The sequence below is a fragment of the Ranitomeya imitator genome, chromosome 4 (assembly GCF_032444005.1).
Source record: "Ranitomeya imitator isolate aRanImi1 chromosome 4, aRanImi1.pri, whole genome shotgun sequence".
Classification (NCBI taxonomy): Eukaryota; Metazoa; Chordata; class Amphibia; order Anura; family Dendrobatidae; genus Ranitomeya; species Ranitomeya imitator.
The window spans coordinates 661,030,857-661,043,745 of record NC_091285.1 but is presented as its reverse complement, the minus strand read 5'-3'; the positions used below and the strand labels follow the sequence as shown (position 1 = coordinate 661,043,745).

The 12,889-nt window shown below is 49.1% G+C and overlaps 2 non-coding genes across 2 annotated transcripts; both read right to left on the bottom strand.

Annotated features, from left to right (window-relative positions):
- Nucleotides 1–4,893: 4,893 nt before the first annotated feature.
- On the bottom strand, nt 4,894–4,966 carry TRNAK-UUU (transfer RNA lysine (anticodon UUU)). Its single transcript has one exon. It is a non-coding gene; the product is annotated as a tRNA-Lys (tRNA).
- Nucleotides 4,967–6,909: 1,943 nt separating this feature from the next.
- TRNAK-UUU (transfer RNA lysine (anticodon UUU)) lies at nt 6,910–6,982 on the bottom strand. The gene has a single exon. It is a non-coding gene; the product is annotated as a tRNA-Lys (tRNA).
- Nucleotides 6,983–12,889: the final 5,907 nt, after the last annotated feature.

Here is a 12,889-nt window from a genome sequence, read left to right as displayed (position 1 = left end):
TACTTCTTCACGGATGCCACCGGGCACACCGGGGATCCTTCAACATTGAACAACACCACTTTGCACCCTTTCCCATACACGTCCGTTTTGGAAGCCTTAATAAACACTACCACCTTATTCCCTTCGACATCCACGTTTTCTCTTAACAAAATACCTTTTTTACTAACGGACGGGCTAACCAACTCACCTAACCGAAATGCCCCAAAGAAGGCCAAAGAAAAGGCTGCACGGAACAGAACCACTTCCCATTCGGAAAAACACACCTCTTGCAACTTCCGCTCAATGGCTGAGAGCACCTCATAAGATACGGGTCGGCGACCGTCCGAAGCCTTCCAGCCTTTCTTCCAACCCCGAACAACTTGCCGAACCAAGAAGGATTTCGTTATATCCTTACCCCCCCTCCATTTAAGGTTGAAGGCTAGCCCCGCCAGAAACTTATTCAAACGTATCACGGACCAACCTGCCTCCCAATGATGACCTAAGAACAACAACAAACCATACTCCTCCTCCATATCCTGGTCCATACTTGACATCCAGGATTCCCACAAGCTCCAAGCCTGATTATAATGAGACCAAGATGAATCCGCGAGCGATTTGGTAAATAACTCTGTTACGGCCCTCGCGGCAGGTTCCACAACTCCACTGGACAATCCCAGCCCGCGCTCTCCGCCTGTGGTGCCAAATCCCGGAAAAGCTGCCACTGAAATTGAGAAAGAGCAACAACTATTGGATCAGGCGCTGACAAGCTAACTTCAGATACAATCCATAAGTTAAACTTAAGACCCAGGAAAACCAAGTGCTGCAAGACCTTCACTACTGCAGGCGTAGCCGCTGACAACGAGTTTACCGCCGTCACCGTTCCAACATGCTCACAATGAAAAGAAATCTTCAAATTCCTCAATTTGTCACCCCACAGGGCCAACGCAACTACCCTGGGGAACAAATGCAACAGTAGCCGGTTGTTTGTTAACCCCTCCTCCTTCCATTCTTCCGGCCAAGCCGCTGCTGACCAGCTACCATGAAAGAAAAGACCAAAGCCACTCATTTCAACGACATGCACCAAAATGCCCAAGGAGGTAGCATCTGCCACCGGCTGAATCCACAGAGATCTGCCATTGTACTCGTCCAGAAAATCCGCCCACATCTTCAAATCGTCCCGAAACTCTTTCTTTATCCTGATGAAATGCAAAGGGGACTTTACCCCTACTGTTGCCAAGGATAGGCGGCGGCAGAACGCTCGACCCATCGGCATGATCCTACATGCAAAGTTCAGTTTCCCTAACAACGATTGCAAACTGCGCAAATTTATCTTCTTCAAACCAATCGTATTAACCACATCTTGGCGCAACGCGGTAACCTTGTCTGCAGGTAGCCTACATTCCATTGCTACCGTGTCGATTTCAATGCCTAGGAAGCTCAACACTGTCACCGGACCAACTGTTTTATCCTCCGCCAAAGGCACCCCGAAGTTTTTTGTCACACTCTCCATTGTATGCAACAAAATCGAACAATCTGCTGATTCCGCTGGCCCTATAAACAGAAAGTCATCCAGATAGTGCGAACATGAGCGTATCCCAGACACATCTTTCACCACCCATTCTAGGAACGTGCTGAAGGCCTCAAAGTAAGCACATGAAATCGAGCAACCCATGGGAAGACAACGATCAACAAAGAAGCCGCCATCCCAAAAACAACCCAATAAATGCAAACTGTCAGTATGAACTGGCAACAAACGAAAGGCCGCTTCGATGTCGGTCTTAGCCAGCTTAGCCCCCTTTCCACATGCTCTAACCCACTCCATCGCTGAATCGAATGATAAGTACGACACCGAACTCAACTCGGGATCAATACCATCATTAACCGAAGATCCCTTCGGAAATGACAGGTGATGGATTAACCTAAATTTATTAGGTTCTTTCTTAGGGACCACGCCAAGAGGTGACACCCTCAGATTTGCAATCGGAGGGGCGACAAACGGGCCTGCCATTCTTCCCAGAGCAACTTCCTTATTCAACTTCTCCGACACGACCTCCGGGAATTGTAACGCCGATTTCAAATTTTTTCTTTTTAAACTAACATCCTGCTCAACATAAGGGATTTTGAAACCCTCCTTAAAACCGTCGCGCAATAAAACTGCAGCTGACCTATCAGGGTATCTACTTAGAAAGGCCTCCATCACGACCCACTGCACCGGAGTCACCCCTTTTGTCAGCTGAATCTCCAACTTTTTGCCTGTTACCCCTGAAACATTTTGAAGCGCTATGCACCCCCCGCAGGTTGAACACTCGTGCCTATATTTACACTTGCTCCCGAATCTGCATATGCCATCATTGAAGGCGAAACACAGTCCCTTCTGCAAAGCCGCCGAGTGTCCTGACTGCCCTGAACTCCCGGCGCCCCCGTGAAAAGGCTGGCTGGTCTGACCTAAACGGGACGGGACCATAACTCTCATCCACAACGCTATGTCCTTGTAATCCCACCTGATACTTGGCCTAAAAGCCTTACGCTGACGAAACTGTTCGTCATAGCGTAACCAACCCTGTCCCCCATAGGTCCTGTAAGCCTCCCCTATGGCATCTAAGTAACAAAATAATGCCGAGCAATTTTCCGGGGCCTTCTCCCCGATTACGCTAGCCATAATAGCGAAAGCTTGCAGCCAATTTGAAAATGATCTGGGAATCAGCCTATATCTCCGTTTCTCCTCATCTTCTTTTTTAGAGTCCTCCCTTCTAGGTCTATCCAAATTAAATCTCTCTAGGGGTAAAAGAGAAAATATTTCTATGTACTCCCCTTTCCAGATTTTTTCCCTAACCTCTTGTTTTAAATGTGCCCCTAACGGGCCCTCGAAGCAGACATAGACCTCCCCCCTAGCCGCATCGTCTAGTTGCGGTACATCCTCCTTTTCCTTATCCTGCAAAGCTCCCTCACCTGGTGCATCAATTCCTGACCCAGGCCCTGGTGCTGTTCCGTCCTTCTCCCTTGATGAGCTCCCCGTGTCTGCCGCAGGACCCGCACTGCTGGATGTACCCGTAACTTCAGACAACTGTCTAGACCCCTCAAACGACCCCGTATTTCCCAACCAAGCAGCTGACGGCAAAGACCCCCTGCTAAGACCGGACCCCCACAAGCCCGCTAGCTCCCCTAAACCTCTAAGGATTAAACCCATACCCCCGCTAGCAACTCCCGAAGTAATGTCACTATTCCTAGCTTCAGGGGAAACTATGCCTGGCAAATTAAAGATAGGGAAAATGTTCTCACCTAGCTGCCTGGGTGCTGTGAGCCCAGCAGCCGAAGATCCAGCTCCCAGCCGAAGGTGTCCTGCATCCCGACCGGCTTGATCCGCGATGTTGCCCGCCGAACTCCTGGCGGCCGTATCCGTGTCCTGGCGACTCGGTGATGCCGTCGACTGCCCTGGTGCTGCGGAAAGGGAAAAGGCCGAGCCAGCATCCTGCCGCCCGATGGAAGATGTGCGGCTCCTTGCCACGGATACGTCCCCGGCACTGCGTACCGAAGCGACGGAATGTCGCCTGCCGGAATCCGGAAAATTTCCGCCACCACCAGCAGAGGACGCAGATCCAGGAAAGTTCCAGCCATCACCAGCAGAGGGCGCAGATCCAGGAAAATCCCGGCCATCACCAGCAGAGGGCGCAGCTGCAGGAAAATCCCGGCCAACACCAGCAGAGGGCGCAGAACTTGCAATATCCAGGCCACCACCAGCAGAGGGCGCTGCTGCGTTGAAGACTCCAGAGCTGTGCACTGCAGAAGGCCGCACGCTGATGCCAGGGCCAGCCGACTGCCGCCCGCATAATCCTCGGCGCTGAGGGGCCACCGCACCTGACCCCCGTCTCCTCGGCTGTCGCTGCCTCCCACGCTGAGCGGCGCCAGCGGGCATGCTGGCGGCCGCCGTAACGGCTCCTGCTCCTGCCGCCCGGACACTGAAGGAGGGGAGGAAGGATCCACCCCCCGTTGTAGGCACCGCCGCACTGGAGGATTCCTCCCGGCGCCGCGCTGTGAGGTGGAGGGAACAGCGCTGCTTACCGGAGGGTCCGCAGAGGGGCTCCTATTTCGGCACCGGGCCCTGGGGATGATGTCCGGGCTTAGGCGCGCCGGAGGCCTAGTCCTCCGCGGCCGGCGCCCGTCCTGCGGTGTCTGCGATGGTGCTCCCCTGGAGAAGGCTGTTAACGGATGCATTCAGCCAATCTGTCCCCTGGGAGCTGGCTGCCGTCCGGAGACGCTGGAGGATCGCTTCAACGTCCATTCTGGTAAGTGTGACAGAGATTCCTCACTTGTCACGCAGGCACCTAAAATGGATGCCTGCGTGAGGAGCGTGCCCCTTTTTATGTGCCCCCTCCCCACAGTCCCCTAGTTCCACCCCTTATTTTCAAAAAATGCCCCTAAAGCCACCCCTCAAGTTCCCAGTTAACCCCTTACCACCGTATCCCTTCTAACTGCTCCAGCTCCCCAGGTCCCACGTAACCCCGTCATGGCGGCCTCCCTTTACGTGCCGTGGGCCCCCAGTACGGCCTTTCTTGGCTGTTGTTAGCGATCTGTCTACTATTGATTTGTGGCTTATAGGCAGGAGTTACAGTTATGAAAATAAGCATCTTCTGAATATCACCATAACAGAACCAAGTAATAGTGCTAAACAGTGACTGAGTACCATCATACCATAGCCATGGTACATAACATTACCAGTGATCACTTGCTGCTGGTGCCAAAAAAGCAACCGAGCAGAACATGGTCACGGCTCTATACTGTCATAAACTAGCTGAAATCAAAGAAACTACGGTAACCAAGATATTTTTCTGAATAGTCACCATCATTTGTTTTTCAGTAGTTTTCTCACATCCTTAAATTATAGCGTTTATTGTTTTCCGCTTTATTATAAGCATCCGCCCGAACAGGGACTTGAACCCTGGACCCTCAGATTAAAAGTCTGATGCTCTACCGACTGAGCTATCCGGGCTCTGTATCGAGTCGTGACTGAATACCGCCAAACCGTCACCATATACTAACAACAAATGTGATAAAATATCGCCAAACCACCACCACATAATAACACCAAATAGTGACTGAATACCGCCATACAATCACCACATAATAACACTGTAAACTGACTGAATATCGCCATGCAACACAAACATAATAACCTAAAATAGCGACAGAATACTGCCATACCATCACCACATAATAACAGCATATAATGACTGAACACCGCCATACAATTACCACATAAAATCACCAAATAGTGACTGAACACCATCCCAACATAAAAACACCAAATAATGACTGATTACCACAATACCATGACCACATAATAACACAAAATAGTGACTGAATACCGCCATACTAAGTTACACCCACTTTACTCTCGTGATGACCTCACGTGAGTCTGCTTGTGGGATGCCCTCAGCCGTTCAGAATTTTATGAAATTCCCAACTTATGTGATATCTTTACCCCTGAAGATCGCAAAAGGTTGAGATCGCTGCCATATCTTTTATCAGGATTTTACCACTACCCAGAGACCAAACATCACATGGCTGTTGTTAGCGATCTGTCTACTATTGATTTGTGGCTTATAGGCAGGAGTTACAGTTATGAAAATAAGCATCTTCTGAATATCACCATAACAGAACCAAGTAATAGTGCTAAACAGTGACTGAGTACCATCATACCATAGCCATGGTACATAACATTACCAGTGATCACTTGCTGCTGGTGCCAAAAAAGCAACCGAGCAGAACATGGTCACGGCTCTATACTGTCATAAACTAGCTGAAATCAAAGAAACTACGGTAACCAAGATATTTTTCTGAATAGTCACCATCATTTGTTTTTCAGTAGTTTTCTCACATCCTTAAATTATAGCGTTTATTGTTTTCCGCTTTATTAAAAGCATCCGCCCGAACAGGGACTTGAACCCTGGACCCTCAGATTTAAAGTCTGATGCTCTACCGACTGAGCTATCTGGGCTCTGTATCGAGTCATGACTGAATACCGCCAAACCGTCACCATATACTAACAACAAATGTGATAAAATATCGCCAAACCACCACCACATAATAACACCAAATAGTGACTGAATACCGCCATACAATCACCACATAATAACACTGTAAACTGACTGAATATCGCCATGCAACACAAACATAATAACCTAAAATAGCGACAGAATACTGCCATACCATCACCACATAATAACAGCATATAATGACTGAACACCGCCATACAATTACCACATAAAATCACCAAATAGTGACTGAACACCATCCCAACATAAAAACACCAAATAATGACTGATTACCACAATACCATGACCACATAATAACACAAAATAGTGACTGAATACCGCCATACTAAGTTACACCCACTTTACTCTCGTGATGACCTCACGTGAGTCTGCTTGTGGGATGCCCTCAGCCGTTCAGAATTTTATGAAATTCCCAACTTATGTGATATCTTTACCCCTGAAGATCGCAAAAGGTTCAGATCGCCGCCATATCTTTTATCAGGATTTTACCACTACCCAGAGACCAAACATCACATGGCTGTTGTTAGCGATCTGTCTACTATTGATTTGTGGCTTATAGGCAGGAGTTACAGTTATGAAAATAAGCATCTTCTGAATATCACCATAACAGAACCAAGTAATAGTGCTAAACAGTGACTGAGTACCATCATACCATAGCCATGGTACATAACATTACCAGTGATCACTTGCTGCTGGTGCCAAAAAAGCAACCGAGCAGAACATGGTCACGGCTCTATACTGTCATAAACTAGCTGAAATCAAAGAAACTACGGTAACCAAGATATTTTTCTGAATAGTCACCATCATTTGTTTTTCAGTAGTTTTCTCACATCCTTAAATTATAGCGTTTATTGTTTTCCGCTTTATTAAAAGCATCCGCCCGAACAGGGACTTGAACCCTGGACCCTCAGATTAAAAGTCTGATGCTCTACCGACTGAGCTATCCGGGCTCTGTATTGAGTCGTGACTGAATACCGCCAAACCGTCACCATATACTAACAACAAATGTGATAAAATATCGCCAAACCACCACCACATAATAACACCAAATAGTGACTGAATACCGCCATACAATCACCACATAATAACACTGTAAACTGACTGAATATCGCCATGCAACACAAACATAATAACCTAAAATAGCGACAGAATACTGCCATACCATCACCACATAATAACAGCATATAATGACTGAACACCGCCATACAATTACCACATAAAATCACCAAATAGTGACTGAACACCATCCCAACATAAAAACACCAAATAATGACTGATTACCACAATACCATGACCACATAATAACACAAAATAGTGACTGAATACCGCCATACTAAGTTACACCCACTTTACTCTCGTGATGACCTCACGTGAGTCTGCTTGTGGGATGCCCTCAGCCGTTCAGAATTTTATGAAATTCCCAACTTATGTGATATCTTTACCCCTGAAGATCGCAAAAGGTTGAGATCGCTGCCATATCTTTTATCAGGATTTTACCACTACCCAGAGACCAAACATCACATGACATAGGGTATACGTGAGTTCCGTGACCTGGAAAAAATTACCCCAACCCCCTTAAACAGATCTCTTAACAATCTAAAGAATAAACTTCTAACGTACTCAAAACAGCAGACGGAGACATATGTTGGATTTAATTGGCCACAGCAGCCATTTTATTAAATAAAAGATAACAGAACTTTTATGACAACCCAGAATAGGAGGGGCGGTCCTCGAAGCCCCAAAGTTATAAAAAACTCAGTATCCCAAAAACTCCACAATGTTCAGCCCAGGATGAGTCTTACCCCCAGCCGTAAAGCACCAGCTCAGGGATAGATAACAACCAATCCTGGTCCACCGAACCCACCCCCATGCCAGGGGTCCATAAATCCACCTCACGCGGAATAACCGTACCGCGCCTTGTTAAATTCTCTCATGGGGTGTCCAGGACCTCTCAAGATCCCCACCCCATTGAACCACGATTTACCATTTCCACCGACTTCGAGGACTTCCACCCCCGCCACGAACACGAATGGCCTGACACCTTAGCCATTCATGTCCCTCCACACCTTCAAGCTTAATTCAATGCCACTACGGATAGCCAAACACCACATATCATTACCCACCGCGTTCAGGTGCACGCCATCAGCTCTCCAGTAAGCTCCTTGACCCGATTCCAAGTCCACATGTCTCACGGCCAACGCGCCATTCCTCACCATAAACCGAGATATGGCCCTGTTTATTTTAATCCGGGCCCTGTTCACCCCCTCGTGTGATCTAGCACCTCTCCATCTTTTACGGGGAATGATGTCGGACCACACCAACAACACTTTTGGAAACATGACCCAGAACCTCAGGATATCGAATTTGATATCCTTAATCAGCTCCCTACAAGACCGTTTAGCCAAATCATTCCCCCCTAAATGTATCACCACGATCTCCGGCACTCTATCCAGTCTAACAAAACGATGAAATTCAGGTAACCATTCCTTCCACACCATCCCCCTTTTACCGATCCATCGTAAAGTCACTGTCTCTCGAGAAAGACCCAACTGACGACCGTCCGGACGAACCGCAGCACGCAACGCAGCCCATACAACATACGAATGCCCCATGATCCAGACGAGCATCGGATCAGGCCCTGCAACACAGAAAGAAAGGCAACAAACAATTAACTTAACACAGCTTCTAACTCACAATAGGTTTGGGCGAACATACGACTGGAATCTTGAAGATTCCCACCTCCCAATTCTCCGAACCACATCCTCACCAAGGCCCCACCTAGCGGCCTCAGTCGCTGCCCCGATCCTGAAGGAGTGACCACTATATTGTGTTGCAGGTAAGCCCGCTGCCGCCAAACATTTCCTAAAAACAGAAATAAACTGAAAACGGGACAAGAAAGACCCATTTTCGTGCACCAAGAATGGCTCGTCTAACACCCCGCCCTTTGCCATGTACTTCTTCACGGATGCCACCGGGCACACCGGGGATCCTTCAACATTGAACAACACCACTTTGCACCCTTTCCCATACACGTCCGTTTTGGAAGCCTTAATAAACACTACCACCTTATTCCCTTCGACATCCACGTTTTCTCTTAACAAAATACCTTTTTTACTAACGGACGGGCTAACCAACTCACCTAACCGAAATGCCCCAAAGAAGGCCAAAGAAAAGGCTGCACGGAACAGAACCACTTCCCATTCGGAAAAACACACCTCTTGCAACTTCCGCTCAATGGCTGAGAGCACCTCATAAGATACGGGTCGGCGACCGTCCGAAGCCTTCCAGCCTTTCTTCCAACCCCGAACAACTTGCCGAACCAAGAAGGATTTCGTTATATCCTTACCCCCCCTCCATTTAAGGTTGAAGGCTAGCCCCGCCAGAAACTTATTCAAACGTATCACGGACCAACCTGCCTCCCAATGATGACCTAAGAACAACAACAAACCATACTCCTCCTCCATATCCTGGTCCATACTTGACATCCAGGATTCCCACAAGCTCCAAGCCTGATTATAATGAGACCAAGATGAATCCGCGAGCGATTTGGTAAATAACTCTGTTACGGCCCTCGCGGCAGGTTCCACAACTCCACTGGACAATCCCAGCCCGCGCTCTCCGCCTGTGGTGCCAAATCCCGGAAAAGCTGCCACTGAAATTGAGAAAGAGCAACAACTATTGGATCAGGCGCTGACAAGCTAACTTCAGATACAATCCATAAGTTAAACTTAAGACCCAGGAAAACCAAGTGCTGCAAGACCTTCACTACTGCAGGCGTAGCCGCTGACAACGAGTTTACCGCCGTCACCGTTCCAACATGCTCACAATGAAAAGAAATCTTCAAATTCCTCAATTTGTCACCCCACAGGGCCAACGCAACTACCCTGGGGAACAAATGCAACAGTAGCCGGTTGTTTGTTAACCCCTCCTCCTTCCATTCTTCCGGCCAAGCCGCTGCTGACCAGCTACCATGAAAGAAAAGACCAAAGCCACTCATTTCAACGACATGCACCAAAATGCCCAAGGAGGTAGCATCTGCCACCGGCTGAATCCACAGAGATCTGCCATTGTACTCGTCCAGAAAATCCGCCCACATCTTCAAATCGTCCCGAAACTCTTTCTTTATCCTGATGAAATGCAAAGGGGACTTTACCCCTACTGTTGCCAAGGATAGGCGGCGGCAGAACGCTCGACCCATCGGCATGATCCTACATGCAAAGTTCAGTTTCCCTAACAACGATTGCAAACTGCGCAAATTTATCTTCTTCAAACCAATCGTATTAACCACATCTTGGCGCAACGCGGTAACCTTGTCTGCAGGTAGCCTACATTCCATTGCTACCGTGTCGATTTCAATGCCTAGGAAGCTCAACACTGTCACCGGACCAACTGTTTTATCCTCCGCCAAAGGCACCCCGAAGTTTTTTGTCACACTCTCCATTGTATGCAACAAAATCGAACAATCTGCTGATTCCGCTGGCCCTATAAACAGAAAGTCATCCAGATAGTGCGAACATGAGCGTATCCCAGACACATCTTTCACCACCCATTCTAGGAACGTGCTGAAGGCCTCAAAGTAAGCACATGAAATCGAGCAACCCATGGGAAGACAACGATCAACAAAGAAGCCGCCATCCCAAAAACAACCCAATAAATGCAAACTGTCAGTATGAACTGGCAACAAACGAAAGGCCGCTTCGATGTCGGTCTTAGCCAGCTTAGCCCCCTTTCCACATGCTCTAACCCACTCCATCGCTGAATCGAATGATAAGTACGACACCGAACTCAACTCGGGATCAATACCATCATTAACCGAAGATCCCTTCGGAAATGACAGGTGATGGATTAACCTAAATTTATTAGGTTCTTTCTTAGGGACCACGCCAAGAGGTGACACCCTCAGATTTGCAATCGGAGGGGCGACAAACGGGCCTGCCATTCTTCCCAGAGCAACTTCCTTATTCAACTTCTCCGACACGACCTCCGGGAATTGTAACGCCGATTTCAAATTTTTTCTTTTTAAACTAACATCCTGCTCAACATAAGGGATTTTGAAACCCTCCTTAAAACCGTCGCGCAATAAAACTGCAGCTGACCTATCAGGGTATCTACTTAGAAAGGCCTCCATCACGACCCACTGCACCGGAGTCACCCCTTTTGTCAGCTGAATCTCCAACTTTTTGCCTGTTACCCCTGAAACATTTTGAAGCGCTATGCACCCCCCGCAGGTTGAACACTCGTGCCTATATTTACACTTGCTCCCGAATCTGCATATGCCATCATTGAAGGCGAAACACAGTCCCTTCTGCAAAGCCGCCGAGTGTCCTGACTGCCCTGAACTCCCGGCGCCCCCGTGAAAAGGCTGGCTGGTCTGACCTAAACGGGACGGGACCATAACTCTCATCCACAACGCTATGTCCTTGTAATCCCACCTGATACTTGGCCTAAAAGCCTTACGCTGACGAAACTGTTCGTCATAGCGTAACCAACCCTGTCCCCCATAGGTCCTGTAAGCCTCCCCTATGGCATCTAAGTAACAAAATAATGCCGAGCAATTTTCCGGGGCCTTCTCCCCGATTACGCTAGCCATAATAGCGAAAGCTTGCAGCCAATTTGAAAATGATCTGGGAATCAGCCTATATCTCCGTTTCTCCTCATCTTCTTTTTTAGAGTCCTCCCTTCTAGGTCTATCCAAATTAAATCTCTCTAGGGGTAAAAGAGAAAATATTTCTATGTACTCCCCTTTCCAGATTTTTTCCCTAACCTCTTGTTTTAAATGTGCCCCTAACGGGCCCTCGAAGCAGACATAGACCTCCCCCCTAGCCGCATCGTCTAGTTGCGGTACATCCTCCTTTTCCTTATCCTGCAAAGCTCCCTCACCTAGTGCATCAATTCCTGACCCAGGCCCTGGTGCTGTTCCGTCCTTCTCCCTTGATGAGCTCCCCGTGTCTGCCGCAGGACCCGCACTGCTGGATGTACCCGTAACTTCAGACAACTGTCTAGACCCCTCAAACGACCCCGTATTTCCCAACCAAGCAGCTGACGGCAAAGACCCCCTGCTAAGACCGGACCCCCACAAGCCCGCTAGCTCCCCTAAACCTCTAAGGATTAAACCCATACCCCCGCTAGCAACTCCCGAAGTAATGTCACTATTCCTAGCTTCAGGGGAAACTATGCCTGGCAAATTAAAGATAGGGAAAATGTTCTCACCTAGCTGCCTGGGTGCTGTGAGCCCAGCAGCCGAAGATCCAGCTCCCAGCCGAAGGTGTCCTGCATCCCGACCGGCTTGATCCGCGATGTTGCCCGCCGAACTCCTGGCGGCCGTATCCGTGTCCTGGCGACTCGGTGATGCCGTCGACTGCCCTGGTGCTGCGGAAAGGGAAAAGGCCGAGCCAGCATCCTGCCGCCCGATGGAAGATGTGCGGCTCCTTGCCACGGATACGTCCCCGGCACTGCGTACCGAAGCGACGGAATGTCGCCTGCCGGAATCCGGAAAATTTCCGCCACCACCAGCAGAGGACGCAGATCCAGGAAAGTTCCAGCCATCACCAGCAGAGGGCGCAGATCCAGGAAAATCCCGGCCATCACCAGCAGAGGGCGCAGCTGCAGGAAAATCCCGGCCAACACCAGCAGAGGGCGCAGAACTTGCAATATCCAGGCCACCACCAGCAGAGGGCGCTGCTGCGTTGAAGACTCCAGAGCTGTGCACTGCAGAAGGCCGCACGCTGATGCCAGGGCCAGCCGACTGCCGCCCGCATAATCCTCGGCGCTGAGGGGCCACCGCACCTGACCCCCGTCTCCTCGGCTGTCGCTGCCTCCCACGCTGAGCGGCGCCAGCGGGCATGCTGGCGGCCGCC